This window comes from Sceloporus undulatus, chromosome 4, assembly GCF_019175285.1.
Source record: "Sceloporus undulatus isolate JIND9_A2432 ecotype Alabama chromosome 4, SceUnd_v1.1, whole genome shotgun sequence".
Lineage (NCBI taxonomy): Eukaryota > Metazoa > Chordata > Lepidosauria > Squamata > Phrynosomatidae > Sceloporus > Sceloporus undulatus.
This window is the reverse complement of record NC_056525.1, coordinates 118750322-118774795: the sequence shown is the minus strand read 5'-3', so window position 1 is coordinate 118774795 and position 24474 is coordinate 118750322. Positions and strand designations below refer to the sequence as shown.

Below are 24474 nucleotides of genomic sequence, written 5' to 3'. Positions count from 1 at the left end.
TCTCTCTGTGAAGACCCTTGAGGTATCTGGAAGACTGCAATCATGCCATCCCTCTGTCTTTTCTACACTAATCTCAACATGCCAATCTCCTTCAAACTTTCCTCATAGATTTTGTTTGCCATACCTCTTATCATCCTTGCTTAGAATTACTTACTTGCTTGAAATTCCTCCCTCCCTCCCTTCCTTTCTCCTTGCAAAGTTTAACGTATAGCTAGTTTACATCATGGTCATAACACAGGCATAATATGATCATCCACTTTTCAGTGCAACTCTAACTATTTTTAGTTACAGTTGTAGTTATGTGTAATGCCATTTAATTGCTTAGGTGTGTTTTGTAACATAGCCAACCACTTGTAGTATTCTGATGTTTTAAGAAAAAATAAGTAAATCCTATTCTAACTACATGAGGTTGAGATGAAAAAACTTTTTTTCAATATTGTAGCTGTTTTTAATGTATTTGTGGGTGCTGAATTTGAAAGACACAATAAAAAAAGGTTATATCACACATAGTTCTATCCCAAATTTGATATTTTTTATCAATTCAGATATTACTCAGCTTTGATTAAGTGCAGCCACTGATGTTCCAATATGATTTTTTTAGTGCTTTTGAACAGATTTTTGTGTTTCATTTCAGTGAATTCAAGTGTTATTAGAAGACTTCAATCCTTTTATTACCTTTGCAACATAATTTTTTGCAAGATCATGCAAGATTATGAACATTGTTCAAAATGCTTAAAGCTTTGTATCATTTTGGGACTGTAGTAATGCTTGCTCCAGTATCAGTCTGACCACATTCTGAGATCAATTTTGAAAGCTCACCCATTCTCATGAAACAAATGGTGACAGGATAAAAGGTCCTTCCAGGTGATGCCCTCCTAGAAACATCTGATAAATTGAAACTATCTATCTATCTATCTATCTATCTATCTATCTATCTATCTATCTATCTATCTATCATCTATCTATCTATCTATCTATCATCTATATACACACACACACACACACAACCAGGAAGTGAAGCCCTCTGTGTGTGTGTATTTATATCTATCTATATATCTCTATCTATCTATCTATCTAGAGAGAGAGAGAGAGAGCGAGAGAGAGAGAATCTTTCTGGGAACAGAGTTCTTCTGAACAGATCATAGTTCTCTCCTCCATACCTCTGTCTGAATTAAGTCATTTTGTGGAGAAAAACAAAGCAAAACAGTGTTATCACCATTTGTATTGCCTGCAATTGCTTCCATAGTTCTTGTAGGATGGAGCTGAATGAGAGTCCAAATGCTGTATATTTGGTAAGTTGTAACAGCAGTCTGGGACAGGTAAATTAATGATAGAATCAGCATAAGGAAACATTAAAGAAGAAGAGTTCAGGAATGCAGGCCAGGAAATGCCTTTTGTTTGCTTGCAGACCTTGATACCAAGGTCTTTCATTTCCAACTGGATGATGCTAACTACTCTGAGAAAGCTTGTTTTGGAAATGGAAAAGTCTAAGCTCTCATCTGGCCAAATGGCTAATTGTGTAGTGGGGAAGCATCTGGGAGGCAATTTGTCAGCATATATTCAACCTTACGGAATAAATAATAAATTAAGAGGGTTTTTTTAAAAGAGTGTCAGCAAGTATGTGGACAGAGGTTATCCACTTGTTTCCTTGGTTTTTCAAAAGGTGACTGACAAAAGTCACTCATCAAATATTCCTCAGCAAGCCCAGAGGTCACTGAATAAAAGGATATATCCTTATACAGATCAGTAACTGCAAAACAGTAACAGACAGTGAATGTGAACAAATAACTGATTCTGCCTAGTGGAGGGATGTAAATATTGGGATTTCTCAAGGATCTGTTTTTAACAGTGCTTTCTAACTAGCTAATGAACAGTCTTGAATTAATGGTACAAAGTGAGATGACTAAGGGTCTGAACAGACAGGCCAAATAAAGCTGCTTTGGGTCACTTTGGAGGTATGCTGTTTAAATTATGTTTGTGTCCTAAGAGTCCAAAAGCTGCGCCAAAGCCATGCTCCAGTCCTAAGGACTGGAGTGCAGCTTTGGTGCAGCTCCTGGCCTCTTAAGATGTGTGTGTTATTTAAACAGCATACCTCCAAAGTGATCTGAAGTAGCTTTAATTGGGCCTGTCTGTTCGGGCCCTAAGTCTTCTGACTACGCAATATTATTTGGGGTTGTTAAAAAAAATAAACAAAGAAAGAAACAAATAGCAAAGAGGTCCAAGAAATTACAATGTACATTTCAGAGTTCAGTTTTTGGAACTTTTTCTTTTTTAACAGAAAATTAGGAAAGTGCAACCTGAGACAGATTCCTGATGAGTCAGATCCTTGCATCCCTGGAGGGTGTGTAGCTACAACATCACCTTGAGTGCCTTCTGAGTGACACCTGATTAAAATCCTCATTCATGGTTGAATCAGACAACCTACTTTTCCCACTCACTGGTGCCTGAAGTCCACTTCTTGAGCTGCCCCTCCTTTAAAACAAAATAAAGCAACCCCCTCCCCCCCCAAAAAAACCCAATACTTTTAAAAGTTGATCCAGCAGCAAGTGCAGAAAGCTAGCATGGGCTATAGACTTGGGAGGGAGGCATGATGTGAAGGACCAGCTGATGAACCATGCCAGCTATAATGAAAAGTGTCAAGTTAAAAGAAGGAGCTTGGAAAGCTCAGTATGGGTCAAATTTAGCAAGAAGATGAGGAGGTAATGGATGTCCATTTGCCTCTTCTTCTGATACCAGGCATAAAAGCCTTTAAAGGAGTAATTTGTTAGTCTGCTGCATCGAAACAACAGACAGTCATATGACACCTTTTAGACTGAATATCTCTTCTTTTCATCAATAGGTCCCTCCTAAGTGATTGTTTCCCATCCTCAGAGTGGAAGTCATCTCCAACAATCTTGTTCTGTGTGCTCACTTATGGATTTTAATTCTCAAAATGTCTAGCCATAATAACTCTGGGGCTATACAGACAGGTGGCATGCAGCCGCCCCTTTTTGCCCTGGATTGGGGTTGCAACAACCACATGCTGTGGCCTCCGGAGGACACAAAAAGAAGTTGTGAAAAGCAGCTTCTTTTCAGCATCCTGGAAGGGGTGCCATAGGTGGGATGGCATGCCATGATGATGCCCCTTCCACACTGCACTTTTTGAGCACTGCACCACAGTGGTGTCATCATGGTGTGTGCCATGTAAATGAGCATGTGCAAAAATGGCACCATGGGGCGGGGTCATGGCATTGAGCATGCAGCCCATATGCCGTGACTCCGCCCATAGGCTTACACAAAGTGCTGGTCTGTATCCCTCCTCTGTTAGTCTTAAAATTGCCATACAACTCAGAGTGCACCTCCACTGTAGAAACAAAGCAATTTGACACCACTTTAACTACTATCGCTGCATCCTACAAAATCCTGGGGTTTGTGGTTTTGTGAGGTGCCAGCACGCTTTGGCAAAGGAAGGTAAAAATTTCAAATCTCGGGATTCCATAGGATGGTGCCACAGCACCTATATCTACAGTGTGGATGAACCCTTGGTGTTCTTTCAGTACAGAAAAATAACAACAAAGTTTGCCAAGCAGTGCTGCCGTTAAAAATGCTAACATATTAGATTAACACATCTGGTTAGTTTATGCGCTGTTGGATGCTGACCTGTTTAACACTGAAAATAATTCCTCTGAAAAGACCAATGAAATGATCCCACAAGATCCCACACATGATCATCTTGCCATCATGCCTTGACTTTGTTGTTCAGCATAGACTAAATATGTATCTTTCTGTGCCTCATTTCAACATGTTAAGAGTCAGTGCAATATTTTCCATGAGTGTTTGTAATTTATGTTATAGTTTTCTGGAATTCTATTCAAGCCTGCGTTCTGTGACTATTTACCTGGTTGACTTGTTATCTGCATAGGCTGTTGGAATGAACATTGTTTAAAACACACACACATATATATCCTATTGTTTGAAGCATGTTTATTTATTGTGTTCTTGTTTATTTATTATAGTACGACATCCATAGTCCAAATACTCTAAAAAAGGTCCTGTCTGGTCTTAGACGTTAAGCAGGGTCAGCCTTTATAGTACTTTTATGGGACACTGCCAAGAAAAAAATACAAGAGGCTGCAGGCTTTATTTCAGAGGAAGGAATTGGACAAAGTCCAAACGTGGACATTGCTTATACAGTGGACCTTTGGTATCCTTTGCGGTTTGGTAACATGTCCTCCTGTCAGAATGTGGAATCAGGAAAATCAATCAGTCAGGCTTATGAAGAATAAGCAGAACTTTATTGATAGCTCCAACTCCATTCAGCATTTAAGCTGAGACTACCCCCCCACCAAACGCAATACATAAAACCCCCAAACTTGTCTGTCCCACCCCCTGCAAAAGCCCACACAACAAACTCTCCACCTCTTTCTCACCATTACTCAACCTCCATTGCTCCCCCATAGCTTCTATCCCTCTATGCTTTAAGCTTGCATTCCAAGCCTCTGAGAGAGGCCTCCAAGGTCACCGTCACCAGATAACAACCACCTGGCACCACTCAGCTCCTGTGTATACTAGGCATAGCAAAAGCACTCCAACCCCCAGCATCCCCACACACATAAAACACATATCTGATAGAATACTAGCAAGGATTCTAACAGTCTGCCCCCCTCATAAATAAAAAAAAATCACATCACAGTATTAAACACTGGACAAAGAAAGTTTATCAGGATGTTGTCTGTGTCTCTGTGTGTCACCACAGGTTTACAGGTAATGTGAATGTGTGTATGGCCAAGTACACACACACACACACACAACTGTCAATTTATGGTGACCTCATAAATTTTATGGGGCTGTCTTAGGCAAGGAATGCTCAGAGATGGTTCTGGCATCTGAAATATAGCCTATAGCACCTGGTATTTTTTGGCAGTCTCCTATCCATGTACTAACCAGGACTGGCCTTGCTATGTTTCCAAAATCTTACTGCCACAACTAAAATCTTCCAACCAGTCATTAGTTTGCTGACAAAAAATGTATGGTGAGAAAGTAACCAAACCTGCTCTGGTGAAATCATGACAAGAAAACCCAATGATAGGCTCACCATGAGTCAGAAATGAAGGCACACCACCACAACAACATCCTTGTTGCACGTAAGGTGTTCAGGTGTGTGCACAAGGTTAGAAGGCTTAAAACACCTAATTGCACTTTATTTTTATTTAGCCTTGAGAATTCAAACAGAGAATGCTGACAAAAGTTCCTAAGAAAGCCCAGTCATTTTTTTCCTTCCTAGAAATCAACTTTGAAAGGGGTCATGAAGAGTGGGAATTTAACAGGAAAGTGACAATCCTTTCCCAATCCACCACATTATTTGCATAGTTTGCCGGCATATTTGCTTAATATGCAAATCAAGCTCCCAAAACCACAGGACTGGACTTTGGCAACCCTAAATGTGATCATGTTCCTCAGCTACAGGAGAGGAAGTGTGTTCTTCAGTATTATAACATTTTTTTACTCCCAAGTCCTGGGAACACAAAGGTCAGCCTCTGACGTAAATCAGAAGAGCCCAAGGCTCTGTTTTTCAGAGGTGGCTTTGGGATAGCAATAGTGATATTGTAGTAAATGGAAATCCCCATTTTGTTGCAGAAGTCAGCATTAGGTTTACCATATTGGCTTAAACAACTTACAGTTTAATCATTAGGATGAGTACTTCCCATTAGCTCTACTCAAAAGCTTGGAAAAATTAAAAACAAAAACATAAGAACTCTGCCAAAGCCAGTAAAGCGTACCATTACTGCACCTAAGTTGTATAGAAGGTGGCACTGTTGGTCCAGGGGTGCATCCACACTGCAGAAATAATCCAGTTTGACACCACTTTAACTGATATAGCTCAATGCCCTGGAATTCTGGGAACTGTAGTTTTATGAGCCATTTAGCCTTTGTCAGAGAGCCCCAATCACCACAACAAACTACAATTCCCAAAATTCCATAGCATTGAGCCATGGAAGTTAAAGTGGTGTCAAACTGGATTATTTCTGCAGTGTGGATGAAGTCTGAGACAGTGTCATGAACCCTGAAAAGCATCCCATTGTTGTTATACCCATATTACGCAAAGGACAGAGACATCTGAGACTGCATTCACAATGCAGAAATCATCTAATTTGACACCACTTTAACTTTCTTGGCCCAGTGCTATGGGATTCAGGTATTTGCAGTTGTGATACCTGACCTGTGTGCCGTAATACACACACACACACACACACACACTTGTTGTGATACCAGACCTCTCTGACAGAGAAGGCTAAATATCTCACAAAATGACAAACCCCAGAATTCCATCGCATTGAGCCATGGCAGTTAAAGTGGTTTCAACCTGGATTATTTCTGCAGTGCAGATGCAGCCTCAGTGGCAGGGTTCCCACTCTTGAAATTATATCATTCCTTGTCTGTTTAAAATAGGGATTTAAGACTGGGTCATCTGAAGTCTTTCAACTAATATTTACATTAACTGGAAGGCTTCTGGTTTGTTGCCAAGAATGTTAATGGTTTTCTCTTTCTTTTATTTCTTTCTTGAACTGAACATTTCATTTTTGCGTTACTGGTATTTTATTTGTGTATTGGCTTGTTGTGATTTGTTCACCAGCTTGAGGGGGCCCTTGGCCTATAAAAGCAATATGTCTCTCTCTGTGAGTTTGCATGGAAACACACAAAACACAGAATGAGAAATTTTGGATGCGAAGGAGACACATCTGCTAACAAGCAACAGCTTTTTTTTATTTAGGAAGATGTTTGGTTTTTAACTTGTTGAAGCACATGGAGCTTTTAATGTGGTATATTATATTTCTATCATACTGTGTTTTACAAATGTTTTTAACATGTGTTTTTTAAAACAGAAATGTTGTGCAATTGTTTTAAACAGTTGTATTAATAGTTTTCAGTTATGCTTTGTTTTTGTTTTTAACTTGTCATAAGATTCCTGTGCAATGAGAAATGTGGGATATAAATTAAATACATACATACATACATTCTTTATTTCTGTATTGACCTTATAAAAAGACCAGTATGTTCAAATGCTGTTGTTGAGGTACAGTGGTGGCTTTCATGTGAGGATATGTGCTGGATCCACGATGGGCTTTGTTGCTGTTGCGTGCCTGCAAGTCATTTCTGAGTTACGGATATCCTAAGGTGAACCTCTCATGGGGTTTTCTTGGCAAGTTTCTTCAGATGGGTTTGCCATTGCCATTCTCTGAGGCTGAGAGAATATGACATGCCAATGGTCATCCAGTGGGTTTCATGGCTTTAGTGTAGATATTAGGGAACCAAGGGGCTCAATTCTTTTTCTGGCTAGGGCTCATCACCTTCCATAACATTTTTGAAGTCTGGACTAAAACCAAGAGTATGTTTTAGACTAAACTAAAACATGCATGAGAGCCAGTGTGGTATAGTCGTTTTAAGTATTGGACTATGACTCTGGCAGTCAAAATTCAATTTCCGGCTGAGCCATGAATCCCACTGAATAACCTTGGGCAAGTCACACACTCTCAGCTCAGAAACCCCCTCTGACTAAATTTACCAATAAAACCCATGATAGGTTTGCCTTAGGATTGCCATAAGTCATTGATGCTGCTTATCCTGGAAAATATCAGTAACTACTGTGCTATCGTATTAGAAACAGAGCTTACAAAAATTTGCTTTAAGGGGCTACAACTCTCACAATCCCCCAATTTGGAAAAACTTTTCCATGTTCTATGTGGAATGAAGTGGTAGTGAGCAATCTTCAAAATTTCCCCCAGGGATACCTGTGACCTTTGTCCACTGTTTGCTCAATCCTTCCTCAACACTCAGTTGTCAGATGTAAAAAATTGAGCAGACGGATACTGTTAAAAAGCACAATTCATGGCGAGGGGTGGAGAAGCAGGGAGAAAGTGACGTTGTCACTAGAGGGAATGGTAAGAGCACAGCTGCTGTTTGTTAAAGCCTGGAAATGGTGGTTCAGCAGGATGCCCTTTGCTGATGGCAGCAGAAGCCACTGTGTGTTTACTCATAAATAAGTTCCATTGTTTTCTGTGGAGTTCATGACTTTGTATGTTTAAGATTGAACTCTAGTCTGTTCAGAACAAAAGATTACAGGTTTCCCAAAAATATGTGTGTGTGTCGGGGGGAGGAAAAGCTAGATGGCTCATCTCATTCCCTCTCTTTCCACTTTCTCCCAGCAGTTGCTTAGCAAGACAAAGGAGAGAACAATTTACATTTGCCCCAGAATGGATCACAGATCCCTTTTATTAGCCAATACTATTAACATGGACAGCCAAAAAAGACTAACAAATGGGTCCTAGAACAGATCAGCCCTAAGATCTCCTTGGAAGCCAAGATGATAGTTGAGGTTGTCATACATGTCTCATTGGGAAAAAAATAATGCTAGGAAAGCTGGAGAGTTTTTAGAAAGAATGGAAGACCACATACTAGATGAATAGTTAGGGAGGGCATGGGTATGAATTTACAGGACCTAAGCAGAGCAATGGAGGACAGGGCATCTTGGAGATGTTTCATCCACAGGTCTGCCATGAGCTGGGATCTACTTCAAGGTGGTTAACAACAAAATTAAGATCTGTACTTGTGAAGTCTATCTGAAGGACCATATTCATGTCTGGGCTTTGAGATGTTCTGAGAAGGCTCTTCTCTTTATCTCACCATCCTCACAGGCACTTCTGGTAGGAATGTAGGGTAGGGTTTTCTTGGTGGCTGCTCCCAGATGAAACATTCTTTGTATGAGTCACCAAAATATGACGTTTAAGAAGGACTTCAGATATTCCCTCCCACTCCTTGACCTTTGTTCTGTGCATCTTTATGTCTCTGGGCTAAAGCCATTCTTCCTGTGTGCAGCCTGACTCTATGTCTAGGGCCAGCCCTGCCCCACAAGGAGAGTGAGGTGGCTACCTCTGGCTGTGTGTGTGTGAAAACAATATGGCCATGGGCTACTTACTTCAGCAAGAAGGGATGTGCACTGCTGGCCTTAGCATTAGGCAGTGGGAGGGTGTTACTGGAGGCAGCAGATTTGGGATGTCAAGAAAAAGCATGAAATTGTTTGTTAGTGGCTTAATTTATTATTGGGCTCCTCTAGATGGGGCAAACGTCTTTGAGAAGATGCAGTATTTCTTGCTGTAGTTCTCACTCTTTCTTTTTAAAAAATCCAATATTTCTGTTGTGCAACACAATTTTCCTTGTAATTCTTGTCACATTTTATTCCCATCCTCAATTGGATTTCTTTTTAAATTGTGAGACCTATTTGACAAAGACTGGATAATTCTCATGCATCTCGTTTCAATTTTAAAAAAAAGAGTTGGGTTCTTTCAGATTGATCTAATGAAGGCTGAGTTCTTGTGATATACCCCCTTGGGTTTTCAAGTTGACTCTCCATATCCATGGATTCTTTAATCATGGATTCAACTATCCTAGGCCTGAAAATATTCCAAAATATATACATTCCAAACAGTAAAAATTGATTTTACCATTTTATATAAGAAACACAATTTTACTATGCTGCTGTATATAATGGGACTTGAGAATCCATGGATTTTGGTACCCACCAAACCCCAACAGATACCAAGGACCCACTGTGCAGATTTTGCCAGTTGTTGTTGCCTCTGGTTCCACTGTTTACATTCTTCAGAGGGACGTTTGTCACAATTTGTTGAATCTGCGCCAGGTCTCTTCTAAAGGCTGTTTAAAACTGGGACATGGTTTGCTGAGGTGGCCCTGTGTTTTGACACACAGATTTTCTCCCCTATGACCCCCCCCTGCCAATATTTGCAATGCAATACTGCAAACGTTCAATTTCACTAATGTATGATGCCTATAACCCTCTAATTTTAAATAGAGAGAAAAAGGAGAAAAGGATGGAACAGGTCAATACAGAGGGAGAGAACTGCCAAATCCAAGGAGTCATGTTGCAAGAACTCACACATTTTTAAAGTAGTCTGGAAGAAAATGAAAAGCATTTTTAAAATTTGATTTGTATATCACAGGTTGTTGCCTTGCTAAAGATCATGGACTGTTATGACAATAGGTTACAGAATGCCTTATTGTAGACCTGGAACAGACCGCTCCCAAAGGGTGGCCTACCCGCGGCCTATTTCCCTCCAGAGGGAAGTTGCAGTCACCAAACCACATGGATTCCTTCTGGAGTAAAAAGAACCCGTAAAAAACAGATTCTTTTTACTGTGCTGGGCGGACATCACTTGTGTGCCATTGGCGCACTTGTGACGTAAGCGACACACAGAGACATGCAGATGCTGTGAATCGCTTATGTAAAGATGGCGCCCCTCCATGTGGATGGGAGGCTGCCATCAGGACACCGCACGCACATACTAGAGTTAGAGACCGTGTGGTTGGTGCACGGTCCCTAACCATAGTATCTCCGCCACCACACCCCTTTCAGCTGGTCTGTCTCGAACCGTAGATTTCAATTGAGCTCACTCACAATGAAGTGTATATAGGATCACATTTGAGCCCAGTCCTATGCATCTTTGCTGTTGTTAATGGCCATCAAGCCAATTTCTACTTATGATGACCCTACGAATGAGAGAGCTCCAAGTCATCCTGTCCTCAACTGCCCTGCTCAGGTCTTGCAGATTCAGGGCTGTGGTTTCTTCAATTACATCTATTCACCTTGAATGCAGTCTTTCTCTTTTCCTACTTCCCTCTATCTTACAAGGCATTACTGTATTTTCTAGGGAGCTATGCCTTCCCATAACATGGTCAAAGTATGACAGTCTCAGTTTAGTCATCTTGGCTTCTTGGGGCAGTTCTGGCTTGATTTCCTGCAGGACTCATTTATTTGTCATTTTAGCAGTCCACGGTATCCGTATTTCAAATGAGTTGATTTGATCTGCTTTCTTTACTGTCCAGCTTTCCCAGCATACATAGAAACTGGCAACATGATGGCATGGACAAACCTAACTTATTACTCAGTATATGTTTACTCCAAAGCAAATCCACCTGGAGGCATCCAGCTGCAATTTCAAAGATAGGCCAAATTTATAACAGCTGCCACTGTGAAGACCATTGACATTGAGGGTAGGGTTGCCAGGATGAAAACTGGAGCAGGTTCCTTTACCTTTTATGATGTCAAGGGATATTGCTTGTTACCTGGCTGCAGGACAAACAACGCCTGCTGAAATTTTCTGTTCTACACAACCATTAAAGGTCCAGTTTTCAGTTGGCAACCCTAGTTGAGAGTGTTAAACCTCCAACTTCAGTAGGGCAGTATTTTGCCTAGTTCTTAGGGTCTGGTCACCTCCTCTCCAATAAACTGAACACAGACCTAAGGCCTTTTAAGATTAAGTGAGCCTCTATAGCAAAAAGTCATGCTCAGGTCTAATCTGCACTGCAGAAATCATGCAGTTTGACACCGCTTTAACTGCCATGGCTCAACGCTCTCAGGGCCACAGTAAGACTTTTAGAGCCCAGAGCACTTAAAAATATTTTGGTGCCCCCTATATCTGATTCACAACATAAGCAATAAGAAGCAATATATATTTAAATGAACCAAACCCTACCGTCAGATGGAAGATGCTGTTTATTATCTGTATACTTCCACTTTGTCTATATGTGAAAAGCGTTCCCTTTCTTTCTCAAATTCTAATTATTTTTGTTGTTGTGCGCCTTCAGGTTGTTTTTAATTGTATTATGTGTGTGTGAGCATGTGTGCGCATATATATATATATATATATATATATTTCATTTTCAAAGTCTTTTCCTCCTTCTTGATGCACCATTTGCACTTTTGTACCGTATGGTCTAATAAAAATAATCTGCCAATGAAAAGTTGCTGGATTATTACTATTAATAATATATAATAATTATTATTATTAATATTATGATTAATATATAATATATTATATAAAATGTAATCTATCTTATTAATGGCCCCACAACAAACTCCAGCTGCCAGCATTCCCTAGCCTTGAGCCAGACAAAGAGTTAAAGCGGTGTCAACCCGGGTTATCTCTCCAGTGTGGATGCAGCCTATATACGTGGCTTTCTCAGGAAGGAGCCCAGCGTTGGGCTCCACCTTAAAACTCTTCTGCCAGCTCTTTTTGGAGCTCCTCCTCCTCCTCGGCGCCAAGGGCGAATGAAGCCTCCTCCAGTCCAGACGACTTGCAAAAGAAAACTAGAGAGCCCAAAGGAGAGGAGAAGAGCACGGGATCCTGGGGGAACTGTAAGCCCATGCCCCTCTAAGGGGATTTTGTTTTGTTTTGTTATATGGGAGAAGAGGGGTCTGGGATGGACTCAGGGCTGGCAGCATCCAGGCATCAGAAATAATCCGGTTTGATACCGCTTTAACAGCCATGGCGCAAGGCTGTGGGATTCCAGCAGTGGTCGTTTGTTGGGGAACCAGACCCTCTTAAGGATCATTTGCCTGGATGCTTTGTCTTCCTAGCTGGGTGGGTTTTGTTGTTGTTTCCTTACAAAAACCTAGCTCCAAAACACACTGCAGAAATAATCCAGTTTGAGACCGCTTTAACTGCCCTGGCTCAGCGCTTGGGAAACCTGGCAATTGGAGTTTATTGTGGCACCAGAGCTCTCTCTCTCTCTCTGACAGAGAAGGCTCAATGCCTCACAAGTACTACAGCTCCCAGGATTCCCTAGCATTCAGCCAGGACAGTTAAAGCGGTCTCAAACTGGATTATTTCTGCCATGAGTTTGGGACTCCTGGGCTTCCATCCCTGGCAGCTGGATACAGCTGTTGTTGTTGTTGTTGTGTGGCTTCAAGTCGGCAACCCTTAGACGAACCAAAGTTTGAGTGTTGGGCTGCGGCTCTGGAGACCGGGGTCACACTCTCTCGGCCTCAGGGGACAGTCATGGCAAACCACCTTTGAACAGCTCTCACCAAGAAAACCCCATGATGATGATGATGATAATAATAATAGATTTTATATATATCCTACCTTTCCAGAAGGATCAAGGCGGGTTACAATAGAATACATAAACACCTAACACATACATAACTAAAATTACATATCCCCTGATCCCATACTTTAAAACTAAAATACCAACACTATAAATACAGATTATGGGCCCCCATGAGTCGGAAAGGACTTCAAGGCACACAACACCCACACCCACAAGGCAAGCCTCGCACAGGGTTTTTTCTTTTGTGTTGTTTTGGCATGTTTCTTCAGAGAGGATTTGCCATGGCCCTCCTCAGAGGCTGAGAGAGTGTGACTTAGCCAAGGTCCTAGGAAACTGGCCAACGTACCAGTGGGTTTTCATGACCAAGCCGGGATTCGAACCCTGCACATCCTGTCTTAGTTTGAAACTACCTGGTGATATTCTCATGTGTTTTCCAGTCCAAGGCTGTGAAATACTGTAACTCAGTGCAGGTCTTTGCATGCCAGGCTCCCTTCTTCAGCCTATGAAAGAGGCGCATGTCATGGAGGGAAATGCCAGGACAAAGAGCTCTGTTGTAAAGGCACCTCCTAGCAAACTGCTGGGCCAAAGCCCATTTTACCCCAGTCTTTGGACCAGGAATGCGAAAATGTCCTAACAGCAGCAGGAATGTGTTCTCCATCTAGTGACAGGGAAAACAGCCCAGGCCTTTCAAGAAATCCCAAAGGCCAAAAAGGAAAAGAAAGAGACGGCAGCTGTGTGCTTCCAAGTCATTCCCCGACTTATGGTGACCCTAAGGCAAGGTTTTCTCAGCAGGTTTCTTCAAAGGAGCCTTGCCATTGCCATCCTCTGAGGCTGAGATAGTGTGACTTGCCTAACGCTTAATGGTTTTACACATCCGAGCTGACGTTCAAATCTTGGTATCTAGAGTTATCGTCTAACTCTCAAACCAATACATCACACTGGCTTAAAAGGATGGTTGTTGTTGTTGTTGTTGTTGTTGTTGTTGTGTGCTTTCAAGTAATTTCCGACTTACAGCGACATGAAGGCAAATCTGTCATGAGGTTTTCTTAGCAGGTTTCTTCAGAGAGGGTTTTCCATTGCCATCCTCTGAGACTGAGAGAGGGTGCCTGAACCTACAGAGTCTGAGGAGTTTATCATGCGGGGTTTATACTGTGCAGAAATGGGATTTACATTGGGAAAATCCTGCAAAAATGGGATCGTTTCCACACGACGTTGCACATGAACGCACAAAGGAAGTGGACAAGTCCCGCAAAAGTGGGATTGTTTTCACATGACGTCGGGGGCATTGAGCATTAATCCAGTGTTAACCCACACAGAAAGTGAACAAAATTGGCTGCTTTTTACTTTCAGGATTCTCCTGAGAATAAAAAGCAGCCAATTTTGTCCGCTTTCTGTGTGGATTATTTTTGCATTGATGCTCAATGCCCCCAATGAGGCTCAAAATGATCCTGTTTTTGCGGGACTTTTTAAGGATTTAAATCCTGTTTCTGCACAGGATTTAGGAATTTAGCCTCCCTTGTGATAAAGTCTAACATTCAAACCACTACACCATGCTGGATCCATTTCACTTACCTGAGAGTAAACTTGGCTGAGTATGGTGGGGCATAACTTTGAGCAGATACATGAGGGAAGTGTATCAATGGCCCGATATCCATCTTTGCTTACTCAAGCGCCAACGTAATTTGTCAAATGTTTGTGCGTTCTTTTCCTCCGTTTATCTGTGACCCCAGTGTGCTGCATTCCAGGCTTCAATTGTTTGTCTTTCTGACTCTCAGTGAGCACAACATGTAATCTAATATTAATATTTGCATTCTTGAGTGCTTTGAAGAAACAACGCTCAGCTGAAAGTTTGAGAATATGTTATAGAAGCTGATTACAGGAAAATCTCAGAGAGCAGAGACACAATTACATAAACCTCAGGGTTGAGGATACTTTGAAAAAACGTCTTTAGTGAATGACTCAACCGTAGCCAGAGTGCAGTCTTGGAGGCTAAGGTTTGTGTCAACTTCAACTGCATTGAGATATCAGGGACTTTTTTTTTTCAATTGAATTTCATCCTTTTCTAAGGGTTGTGCACTTGGCTTCTGCTCCCACGTATTGTGATCTTATAACAATGCTCCCACGTAGAGTGTGTTGCAAGAGAGTGGTTCATCCAGGGTCCTTCCTGGGAGCTTCATGGCTATAAGAGATTGCTTGAACGCTGCTTTCCTCGATCCTGCTCAGATCACTCTACTGTATTTGCCATATCTATCAGTGCCTGTATTGAAGTCCACAGACCATGAAGCAATAAACAGTGAAACACAATAAAAATTCAAACAACATATACATTTTCAAATATACAATAAAATGCAGTATCACTTTTTTGACATTCTTAAGTTATTCTGTAGGAATGGGGGAAGGTATCATGCAACTGCAACTCCCATCTGATCTAACCAGCAGTGTTGAGGAATGCTGGGAGTTACTCCCCAAGAACATCTGAAGGACCTCACATTTCCCATTGCTGCTGTATTTAATTATTTATTATTATTTATTTTATTTATTTTTATGACGCCTTTCTCACAGGGTGATACTAAGAACACTGAATAGTTGATTCATCTTCTTTAAATGATCTGAGTATTTGCTGCTGTTGTCTGCCTTTAAGTAGTTTCTGACTTATGGAGCTATTACAGGGTTTTCTGGGGCTGAGAGTATGTGACTCGTCCAAGATTTCCGTGGCTGAGCAGGGAACTGAACCCTGATCTCCAAGTTTGTAATCCAATGCTCAAACCAATACACCACTCTGGCTCTCTCTCTCTCTGAGCATACACCTTTCTTAGAGAAGTCCACCTATAATGAAACTTCCATCTTTCCAGCACATTACTGGGCATGCTGGGAAGAGATGATGGCAGTCATAGTCCAACACATCTGGAGGTACTGTAATGAAGATGAGGCTGTGATTAAAAGAGAGATATACTGGAATGTCATGAATGCTTGGAAGTCTTGATCTCTTCCTTTTAAATAGGTGTTGGTGATATATCCTACTAGACTCATGGCATGGATCTGCAAGACTTAATCAGAGCAGTGGAAGATAGGGGGTCTTAGAGAGGTCTCATTCACAGGGTCCTCATGAGCTGAGATCCACTTGAGAACAGTTAACAACAACAATAACCAATGTTTACTTTCAAAAGGGTTCTCCCCTCTGCAGGTGCAGACAAATGATCTCCCACCCAAATTAGAGCAGGTGATACTACTGGTAGCGTCCACAAGCTTCTGTGTCTTTGATTAAAAGACTGGATGGATTTGGAGAAGATAAGAAAGATTAGCCATGACAGCTAAATACAATGTCTTTGTTCAGACAAATACATACTGTGGGAACATGGGGTGGCAACTGTCTTGCTTGCGGGCTTCCAACACCAAAAGATGCTGACCTAGCTGGATGCTTGTCCTCATCCATACAGGCTTCTGTATGGCTTACCCTAGGCTGCCCCATGAGGTTCTAAAACTGAAAGTGATTTTGTTTTTCAAAGGAATAGTCTCAGTCCTTGCTCAGCCAGGAAAAAAAAAAGGGGGGGGAGTCTTGTGGTACTTCTCAAGAAATTGAAAGAATTAATTTAAATAATCAAGAGGGAACCTCACTTTAAAACACTGGTGAAAATAAAGGTTCCCCTGATATGACTTCACATGGTTCTTGAATAATGACTCTGAAGGGTAGCACCCATGTCTGTGTGTGTGTGTGTGTGAGAGAGAGAGAGAGAGAGAGGGAGAGAGGGTGAATCCATTCTAGGCTTTACCCTTCCTAAATGGGTCCAGCACCTTGGACAGCTCCATCTAGCAAAATTTTGGAATGGAGTCATTGCTGCCTTGACATGGAATACCAGCTATAATGGTACAAATCTGATAACCATATTATGTTAATTTATACCTCAGGAGAACAATTTGCAGCATCTGCGAAGGCATAGTGATAGGGTTGGGTTTTTCTTTTGTCAAAGTGTGTGTGCGGTGTCCTTCCATCTGATTTCCTATATTGGCAGTCTGCCTTAATCTCTATCTCCATGTCTCCTACGTGAAGGAAATTTTGTCTTATCTATGCCCCTTGGCTCCATTTTAGGCCCAGAGGAGGCCTTTTTTAAAAAAACTTATTGGTTTACCTCTTAGGCAAAAAAATTGCCACTGAGGGCATGATAAAATTGCCCCCTAAGGGTATGGATGGCATTTTAGTAAAAAAGAGGGGCTTGGGGGATTCTGGATGGGCTAAAGTGGTCTATGGAGCTGCATAGATCTCATAAGCTTTACTTTCTTCACCCCTAGATGAGAAACATTTTAATGAATTTTTTTTTTAAAAAGCAAAACCATAAAATAAATGCCCACTTTGGATTGTAGGTAAATGAGTGAGTTGGATATGCACCTTAGTTATTTCATTTAATTTAAAAATAATGTACTTTTATGACAGTTTTCAGTATATCTTTAGCCAGCATAATTGTCAGTCCTAAAAAGTATTATTTTTAAATGGGGCTCAAGAGGAGTTTAGGCCAAAATTCAATTTCTCCTCCCAGCTGGAGCAGATATTTGAAAGAGTGAAAATTAAGTGAGTATTGACTTACTACATTCCCTTGATTCAGTAGGTATAGTTGGGACTAACAATAGAATATATGCCTTAGTCTTTTTAAAGGTAAAAGTTTCCCATTTGACATGACTGTCAAGTTGTGCCTAGCTGTAGGGGGTCGTGCTCATCTCCGTTACTAATATTTATGATATATATTTTAAAAAGTACAATAAATTAAACATCCAAGTTTGTTTTAAAATATCAATTGTATACACCTTGCGTTTAAGACCAGAATCATAGAGTCATAGAGTTGGAAGAGGTTGCAAGGGCCATCTAGTCCAACCCCCCTCTGCCATGCAGGAACACAGAATCAAAGCACCCCAACAGATGGCCATCCAGCCTCTGTTTAAAAATCTCAAAAGAAGGAGAATCCACTATGCTCTGTGTCAGCATATTCCATTGCTAAACAGCCTTCACCATCAGGAATTTCTTCCTAATAGTTAAGTGGAATCTGTTTTCATATAGTTTGAATAAATTGCTCTGTGTCCTAGCCTTTGGAACAGCAGAAAACAAGCTTGCTCCATTTTTGCTATGACACTCTTTCACATATTTAAACATGGTAGCATGCCACTTCTTAACCTTCTTTTTCTCCAGCTAAACATAACCAGCTCCATAAGTTGCTCCTCATGGGACATGGTTTCAAAATCTTCTGTCATTTTGATCAGCATTCTCTGGACATGTTCCAGCTTGTCATTATCCATCTTTAATTGTGGTGCCCAACTGGAAAGAGATTTTCAGGTGGACCCTGACCAAAATGGAACTGAGTGGCACTATTACTTCTATTGATCTAGACACTATACTCCTATTGATGCAGCCTAGAATTGCATTGGATTTTTTAGCTGCCACATCACACTCATGTTCAGCTTGTGGTCTTCTAGGACTCCTAGATCCCTTTCACATGTACTGTTGTCAAGCTAGGTGTCACCTATTTTATATCTGTGCATTTTATTTTTTCTGCCTAAGTGTAGTACCTTACATTTCTCTCTGTTCAACAGAACCTTGTGACATCTCACTAGTCACTAATACAGGCACAATCCAGTTAACAAACCTGTGACCTTAGTTTACAAAGTGTTTTTATGCCCCTCCCTCACTTTGTCTTCTACCTAGCTTGATTTTTTTAAAATCAGCATCAACATTGGAAACATGGTGAAGGAACCTTGGAGAGACACAGACTGTAGGTGTTGGGTTACAACGGTGTATGCAGCATTCAAACTGATAAAGCTTGAGTTGGGAAAGAATGGGATTCTGCTCTAGTCACTCCTACTGTAACTCTGAGCTTTAGCCAACAACAGAGAAGGTGAACAGCGTCTGTCTCCAGAATGCCTCACTTAGCATGTGTGAAGAGCAAAATAGAGAGAAACTGGAACAGCAGATTAGCCACACCAGCAGCCCCCAGCATGTTAAAAAAAAAAAGATCATCATCATCACCAATAAGAAGAACAATAATGTTTTGCTCACCTCTCCCCAAGGCTATAAGTGTGGACAGTGAAGTTGAAATTATATATTAAAAAGTGGAGGCTGGTGAAAGAACGAAAAAAATTAGTCCCATTTGGAAGAAACCGTCAGGTGGTTTCTAGAAGATTCAAAATGTTTTCTTTTACTTATGCAGGTCGGCCTGGTTATTTGATTTCACATGGGCTTATTGTTAGTTTTGAATAAAATGTTTACTGAAATATGCTGAACTCCTCCTCCTCCTCTTCTTCTTTTGTGATGTAAGCCCTACTTTTTCCATGTTATTTCTTCCTCTGACACCATATTTACCATTACTGAAGTAATGCTCAGGAACACATCTACTTTGTTAACTGAGGTATATCTGTATGTGCTGTGATAGATTTGTTAGTCTTCAAGCTGCTTAAGGCTTAGTGGTTAGTCTTAAATGTGTCTAAACAATTAGATACAAAGAAAACTACAAATTGAAGCTGCAAGGGAGCACATGGGAGGTCGGGCTGGCCTTATGTTGCCTCTGACTCTGCCCCCTATGGGGAGTCACGGCACGATGCATCGCCTGCTGGGACCCCAGGTCTCATCCCATTGGTAGTTCATCAAATGCTGGGTCCCACCCTGCCTATGCTGCATTCAGCAGGCACCAAGGACCCTCTAATCTTAACCTTTAAGGATCTAACTGTGATTCTGAACATATCTTTGAGCTATATTTTGGCCCACCAAGATCTCCTTTCCAGATGTTCTCAGTTTCCTGGGAAAGGTGGCAATGACAGAGACCTTTGGGATAGAATGATCCTTTGCAGTGTCCTATAAAACCATCCCTAACAAATGGCAAATTTTCAAAATTGGGTGGCATGCAGAGCTGTCATAAAGGCAATAGTGGCATCCATGTCTTAGTTTTTGTACTGGATGGATAACAAGTTTCATTTTCAGCCTTGTCATTTTTGGGGATCTACATTGGAGAGGGTATTATCTGTGATACATTTTGGATGTCTAGAGTTGGAATGAGGATGCTGTTGCCCTCTGGATGTTGTTAGAAGTTTCCAGCAACTCTAGCCAACTTGCCTATAAGGAATGCTGGGAGTTGCAGTCCAGCAACAGCCAGTTTGCGAAGGATTTGCTGGCTATTATGTAGTCCTGCACAATCTAATCTCTTTGATTTATGCATGCACTATTGGTGCTATGCTTGAGTTGAAATGGAATACATTATTGCAGAGGTGGCTTTTGAATGAACTACAATGGCTTAACAGGAGTGGAACAATGGAAGATAAAAGAATGGCTTTTTGGAACCAAGGCACCAACCAACCCTCTTCTCTACAGTCCTCATATTAAAGTTACTGGTCGGCTTTGGTTTCCTTTTTGTTTGTGATGTGTTCCACAATGAGACAAATGTGAGTTTGGATCAGACCCAAGACCTTCCCTTGTAATCACAATCTCACTTATCTCTTATGCAATGACTTACCATTTCCCTTTTCTGCTATGTTGCTGCTTGCAGATGCACCAGCAAAATGTGAATTCTTTACTGTGCATTCTTTTCTGTTCTCTTGAGCTCAGGCCCCAGCACTCTCATTGTAATAATGATACATGGCCCCCCCCCCCCCCCCCCGAAAGTAAATTTCTTTTCTTTCTCGTTGAGGCTGTGGTTTATTTCTATGCTTAAGGAGAGACAAATTGTTGTAGTGTCTTGAAATTCCTTGGGTTCAGTGCCCTGTTGCCTTTGCTTCCTGTGGCCCTTTGATTTTTCCTATTGGTGACCATATCTCTCCAATCTATCAGCCTCAATGGGTACTGACCCACCATTGCTAATCAATAGTATATGATGCTCTTTTGGGAGGCAGTAATTTGCAGAACAGCTAGGACATTGTGGAGCTGAGAACTAAAGCTGGAGAGAGATTCTATTTTCTTTCAAAGAGTTGAAGTTGATATGATAAAGAGACTGGTTTAGTAGTCCTGCCTAGATTAGACCAATTAAATGAGTACAAGTTGTCTTATTGTGCAGCAGTTGGTTACGTTTATCTACTTTAGCAGTGGATTTTAGCCACTGCTGCCTATGATGGTCACTCCTCCCATTGTTCCCATTACAGATTTCTGTTGTCCTTAAACCATTTTTGACCTGAGATGCATGACTTATTATTATTATTATTATTATTATTATTAAAGAGTGCACACCACAGAAAACAATGTTTCTTTCACACCACCTTCAACTTGCTATGAGGAAAAGGTTTTCCCTTGTATTTTATTCATAGTGTCATTGTTGAATCCTGGGATTGGTGTGGTATTTGAAGGGAAGAAAGATTATGCAGAGGTAATATGTGTGTGTGTGTGTGTGTGTGTGTGTGTGTGTGTGTGTTTAACATTCTCCCACCTGCTGGTTCTCGGTTGTCAATGTTTCTTTGTGCAGTTGCAATATTAAGTCCATTGTGCTATGCATCTGAAGTTTTACTTTTGCAGAAGAGAATAGGCTAGTTCTTCTTCTAGGGACTAAGCACACCTTCCTTCAAATATCTGATATTTTCTTCATTGTAAATATAGGTTTAGGAACTCACGTTTATTGAGAGAACACCCATTTCTATCAAACAGTTGTTGACTACAACTCTGAGCCAGTGACGGTAACATATTTCGGGAACAAAATTCCTTTAAATAATGGCAGTAAATACAATATTCCTCAGTAAAAGACTTTTGTGGCAGAGTACGTCTTTGAAAGTATGAGGCTTCAATTACATTGATTCCATTAAAGAGATTTAATTGTGGCCTTTTTTTGAGCAAGGGGATCATCTAATCCCATCACTGTTGGAAAAGAAGCCCCCTTTCTTGACTGGCATGGAGATGAACTTTTATCAGAATGATCATAACAATTCTAGATTAGGCAATGGGAAGAAGTAGCAGGATCCAACAAGTTTAAAACACTTTGGTTGCCATCTTGTTAATGGCATACACAGTCAATAGTTAACCCTACGCCTGCACATGTCTCTTTTTGGTCATCATGGAGGTTGATCTTCCTCCCTCTTCATGAACAAAGGCTCACCAGAACTATCACAGAGCCACTGCAGCACTTCCAGCCATTCATGTCCAGAGGAGAGCAAGGGGGAGAATGACAAAATTATTTGACCATGTCCCTGTAGTCAGATGCAAAATGATTACATCAACCACTGTGAACTCCAAAGGACTCTGGTATATCCCAGCAGATGATGTATTTGCTTTATTGCTACAGGGACATAGCCAGATGCTTCTGCAATTTCCCCCACTCCATTCTTGAATCCTAGTGGTTGGGGAGTTCCAGCAGCAATGTGCATAGGTCTGAGGGATGGTAAATGGCTCAGCATAGCTGTAGTTCTGCATACCCAGGATATACAGGATGGAAGCCATGATTTCTTCGCAGGGATACTTGGGGATTAAAATTGTGTGGGTAGTTGGGAACTAGGGATTGTTTGTAGAGTTTCTCATATGATAAGAGTTTGCTATTATTTTACCAACCTGCTTTATTGCCAGTTACACAGTATAGCCCTAGAGTCAGTTATTTGATTAGGTTTAATTACAGCGCACCCTCGTTTTACATGGGCGTGCCATATGAAGCTTTCAGCATATGCTGAAATCCGCCCGCGGAAGAGCCCGTCGCACGCCCCAGAAGAACTAATGAGGTGTGCGCCTGTGGCGTGCGCACGCTGCTTCACCATTGTGTGCCACAGGCGCGAGCCCCATTACTTCCAATGAGGCTCCGGCACACATGGAATTCCCCTTACGCAGAGGGATCTGGAACGGATCCCCGTGTAAGGGGAGGGTGCACTGTATGTTTGTCAGTAGTTTTCTATCTTGGCTCTTCTTCTCTTTTGAAGACTATTGATAATGATTTCTACTTTTTAAAGGGGTTGTGTCAGTTGCCTGACCCAACATGTTCAAGCACTGCTTTGAAATATTTATTATGAAATGTAAAGAGATGCAGCAGACACATCCTATTAAGCAAGATTCTTAACAAAATTTCCTGCTCTGAAATTACTTCAACCACAAGAAGAAAGAGAGGTCAGCAACATCTGCTGATGACTTCTCCAGTCTAGCTAGCATTGTATCTTAAAGGAGCTTTCTCCATAATCTGAACTCCTTCTATCAAATTATTCTGCATTCTTCTTCAACTGGCTTCTAGGATTTTAACATCAGTATGTGAGTATGGAATGTGGTGGCTTAGTGGTTAAGATGCCAATTCTGATGATCAGAAGGTCAGAAGGTTTGCAATTTGAGGCCTGAGTGCTGCATGATGGTGTGAGCTGTCATAGTGCCAGCTTCTGAAAAACTAGCAGGGTGAAAGCATGGAAATGCAAATAGATAAATAGCTACTGGCAGGAAGGTGACAGCATTTGGTGCAGTCATGCTGGCCAAATGACCACCAGAGTTGTCTTCAGACAGTGCTGGCTCTTTGGCTTAGTAATGGAGATGAGCATCACTCCCTACAGTCAGTTATAACTAGACATTCATGTCAAGGGACTACCTTTACCTTTATCCATGTGAGTATATATCCATATCACAGAATTCTTCCTTCTTCCCAAAACTGATTCTTCAGAATTGTAGGATGTGTGTGTGAGTTGGGAAGGATCATTTTAATACCATTATTAAATACAGTTATCAGGAATAATTGGGAGAAGCCATGGCTAAAAACATTACAAGATGGATACTGGTTTGCCATCTGGATCTGTTGTGTGAGAGCAGGGACGTAGCTAGGATTTTAGGAAGGGGGGGGGGTCCAGACTAAGTGCCACCATTATAATGGGGCTTGAGTGCGGCGGTGCAGCAGCACACACCATTCATTTTTCTAATGGAAGGGGGGGGGGCGGCCCCCCCCCCCCCCCCCCCCCCCCCAGCTACATCCCTGGTGAGAGACAATGAATGAAACCTTACAGTTCACCTCAAGTGGACAGTCTTTCCTGTATTGCCTTACAATTTGAGTGTTAAAAGAAATATTATGCTTTAAAAAAAATGTTTAGCTCCTCAAGGTTTTTGTTAACTGCCATCAGATTCACTTTGACTTATGGTAACCCTATGAATGAGAGATCTCCATGTCAGCCTACCATCAACAACCCTGTTTTTTACATTTCTAGAAAGGTCTGGAGAAAAGTCAAATGACAAGCTAAAATCTCTGGGAGTAACTAGTATTAATATAATAAACAGACTGATGATTTGCATTATAATACTGTGAAGAATCAGTTCATGGGGTTGCTGTTTATTAATACTACTGATGTTACCGTGAGTGCTCTTTCTTGCCTTGTGCCATTTTAGAATGGGGCCAAATCATAAAGCAAGGTACTTTATAACTATGTTTCCATAAACAAAGCAGATATATTCCTGGGCATCAATTCTGTAACAGAAGCTTTGGTACCAGAGGCAGAAATAACATGGGAAGAATAGGGATAGATTCCTACACCACAAAAGAGCAGATGAGTTCAAAAATTTCAGCAAGCTTTTTATCTAAAACTAACAATACAGCCAGCATGTGCAGTGGTCTGAGCATCGGACTATGACTCTGGACATCAGGATTTAATTCCCTGCTCAACCATAGAAACCCACCAGGTCACTTT

General features: G+C 41.2%; 1 protein-coding gene across 2 annotated transcripts in view; it reads left to right on the top strand.

The window, feature by feature from the left end:
- The first annotated feature begins 12090 nt into the window (after positions 1-12090).
- PLA2G4A (phospholipase A2 group IVA) overlaps positions 12091-24474 on the top strand; it is a 96677-nt gene continuing 84293 nt past the window's right edge. Inside the window, exon 1 of one of the 2 annotated variants that reach the window (XM_042465183.1) lies at positions 12091-12190. The gene's annotated coding sequence lies outside the window, so the exon portion shown is untranslated. Of the gene's footprint in view, positions 12191-22956; positions 23066-24474 lie in introns of those variants that run through there. The other variant, XM_042465184.1, reaches the window with a different exon arrangement.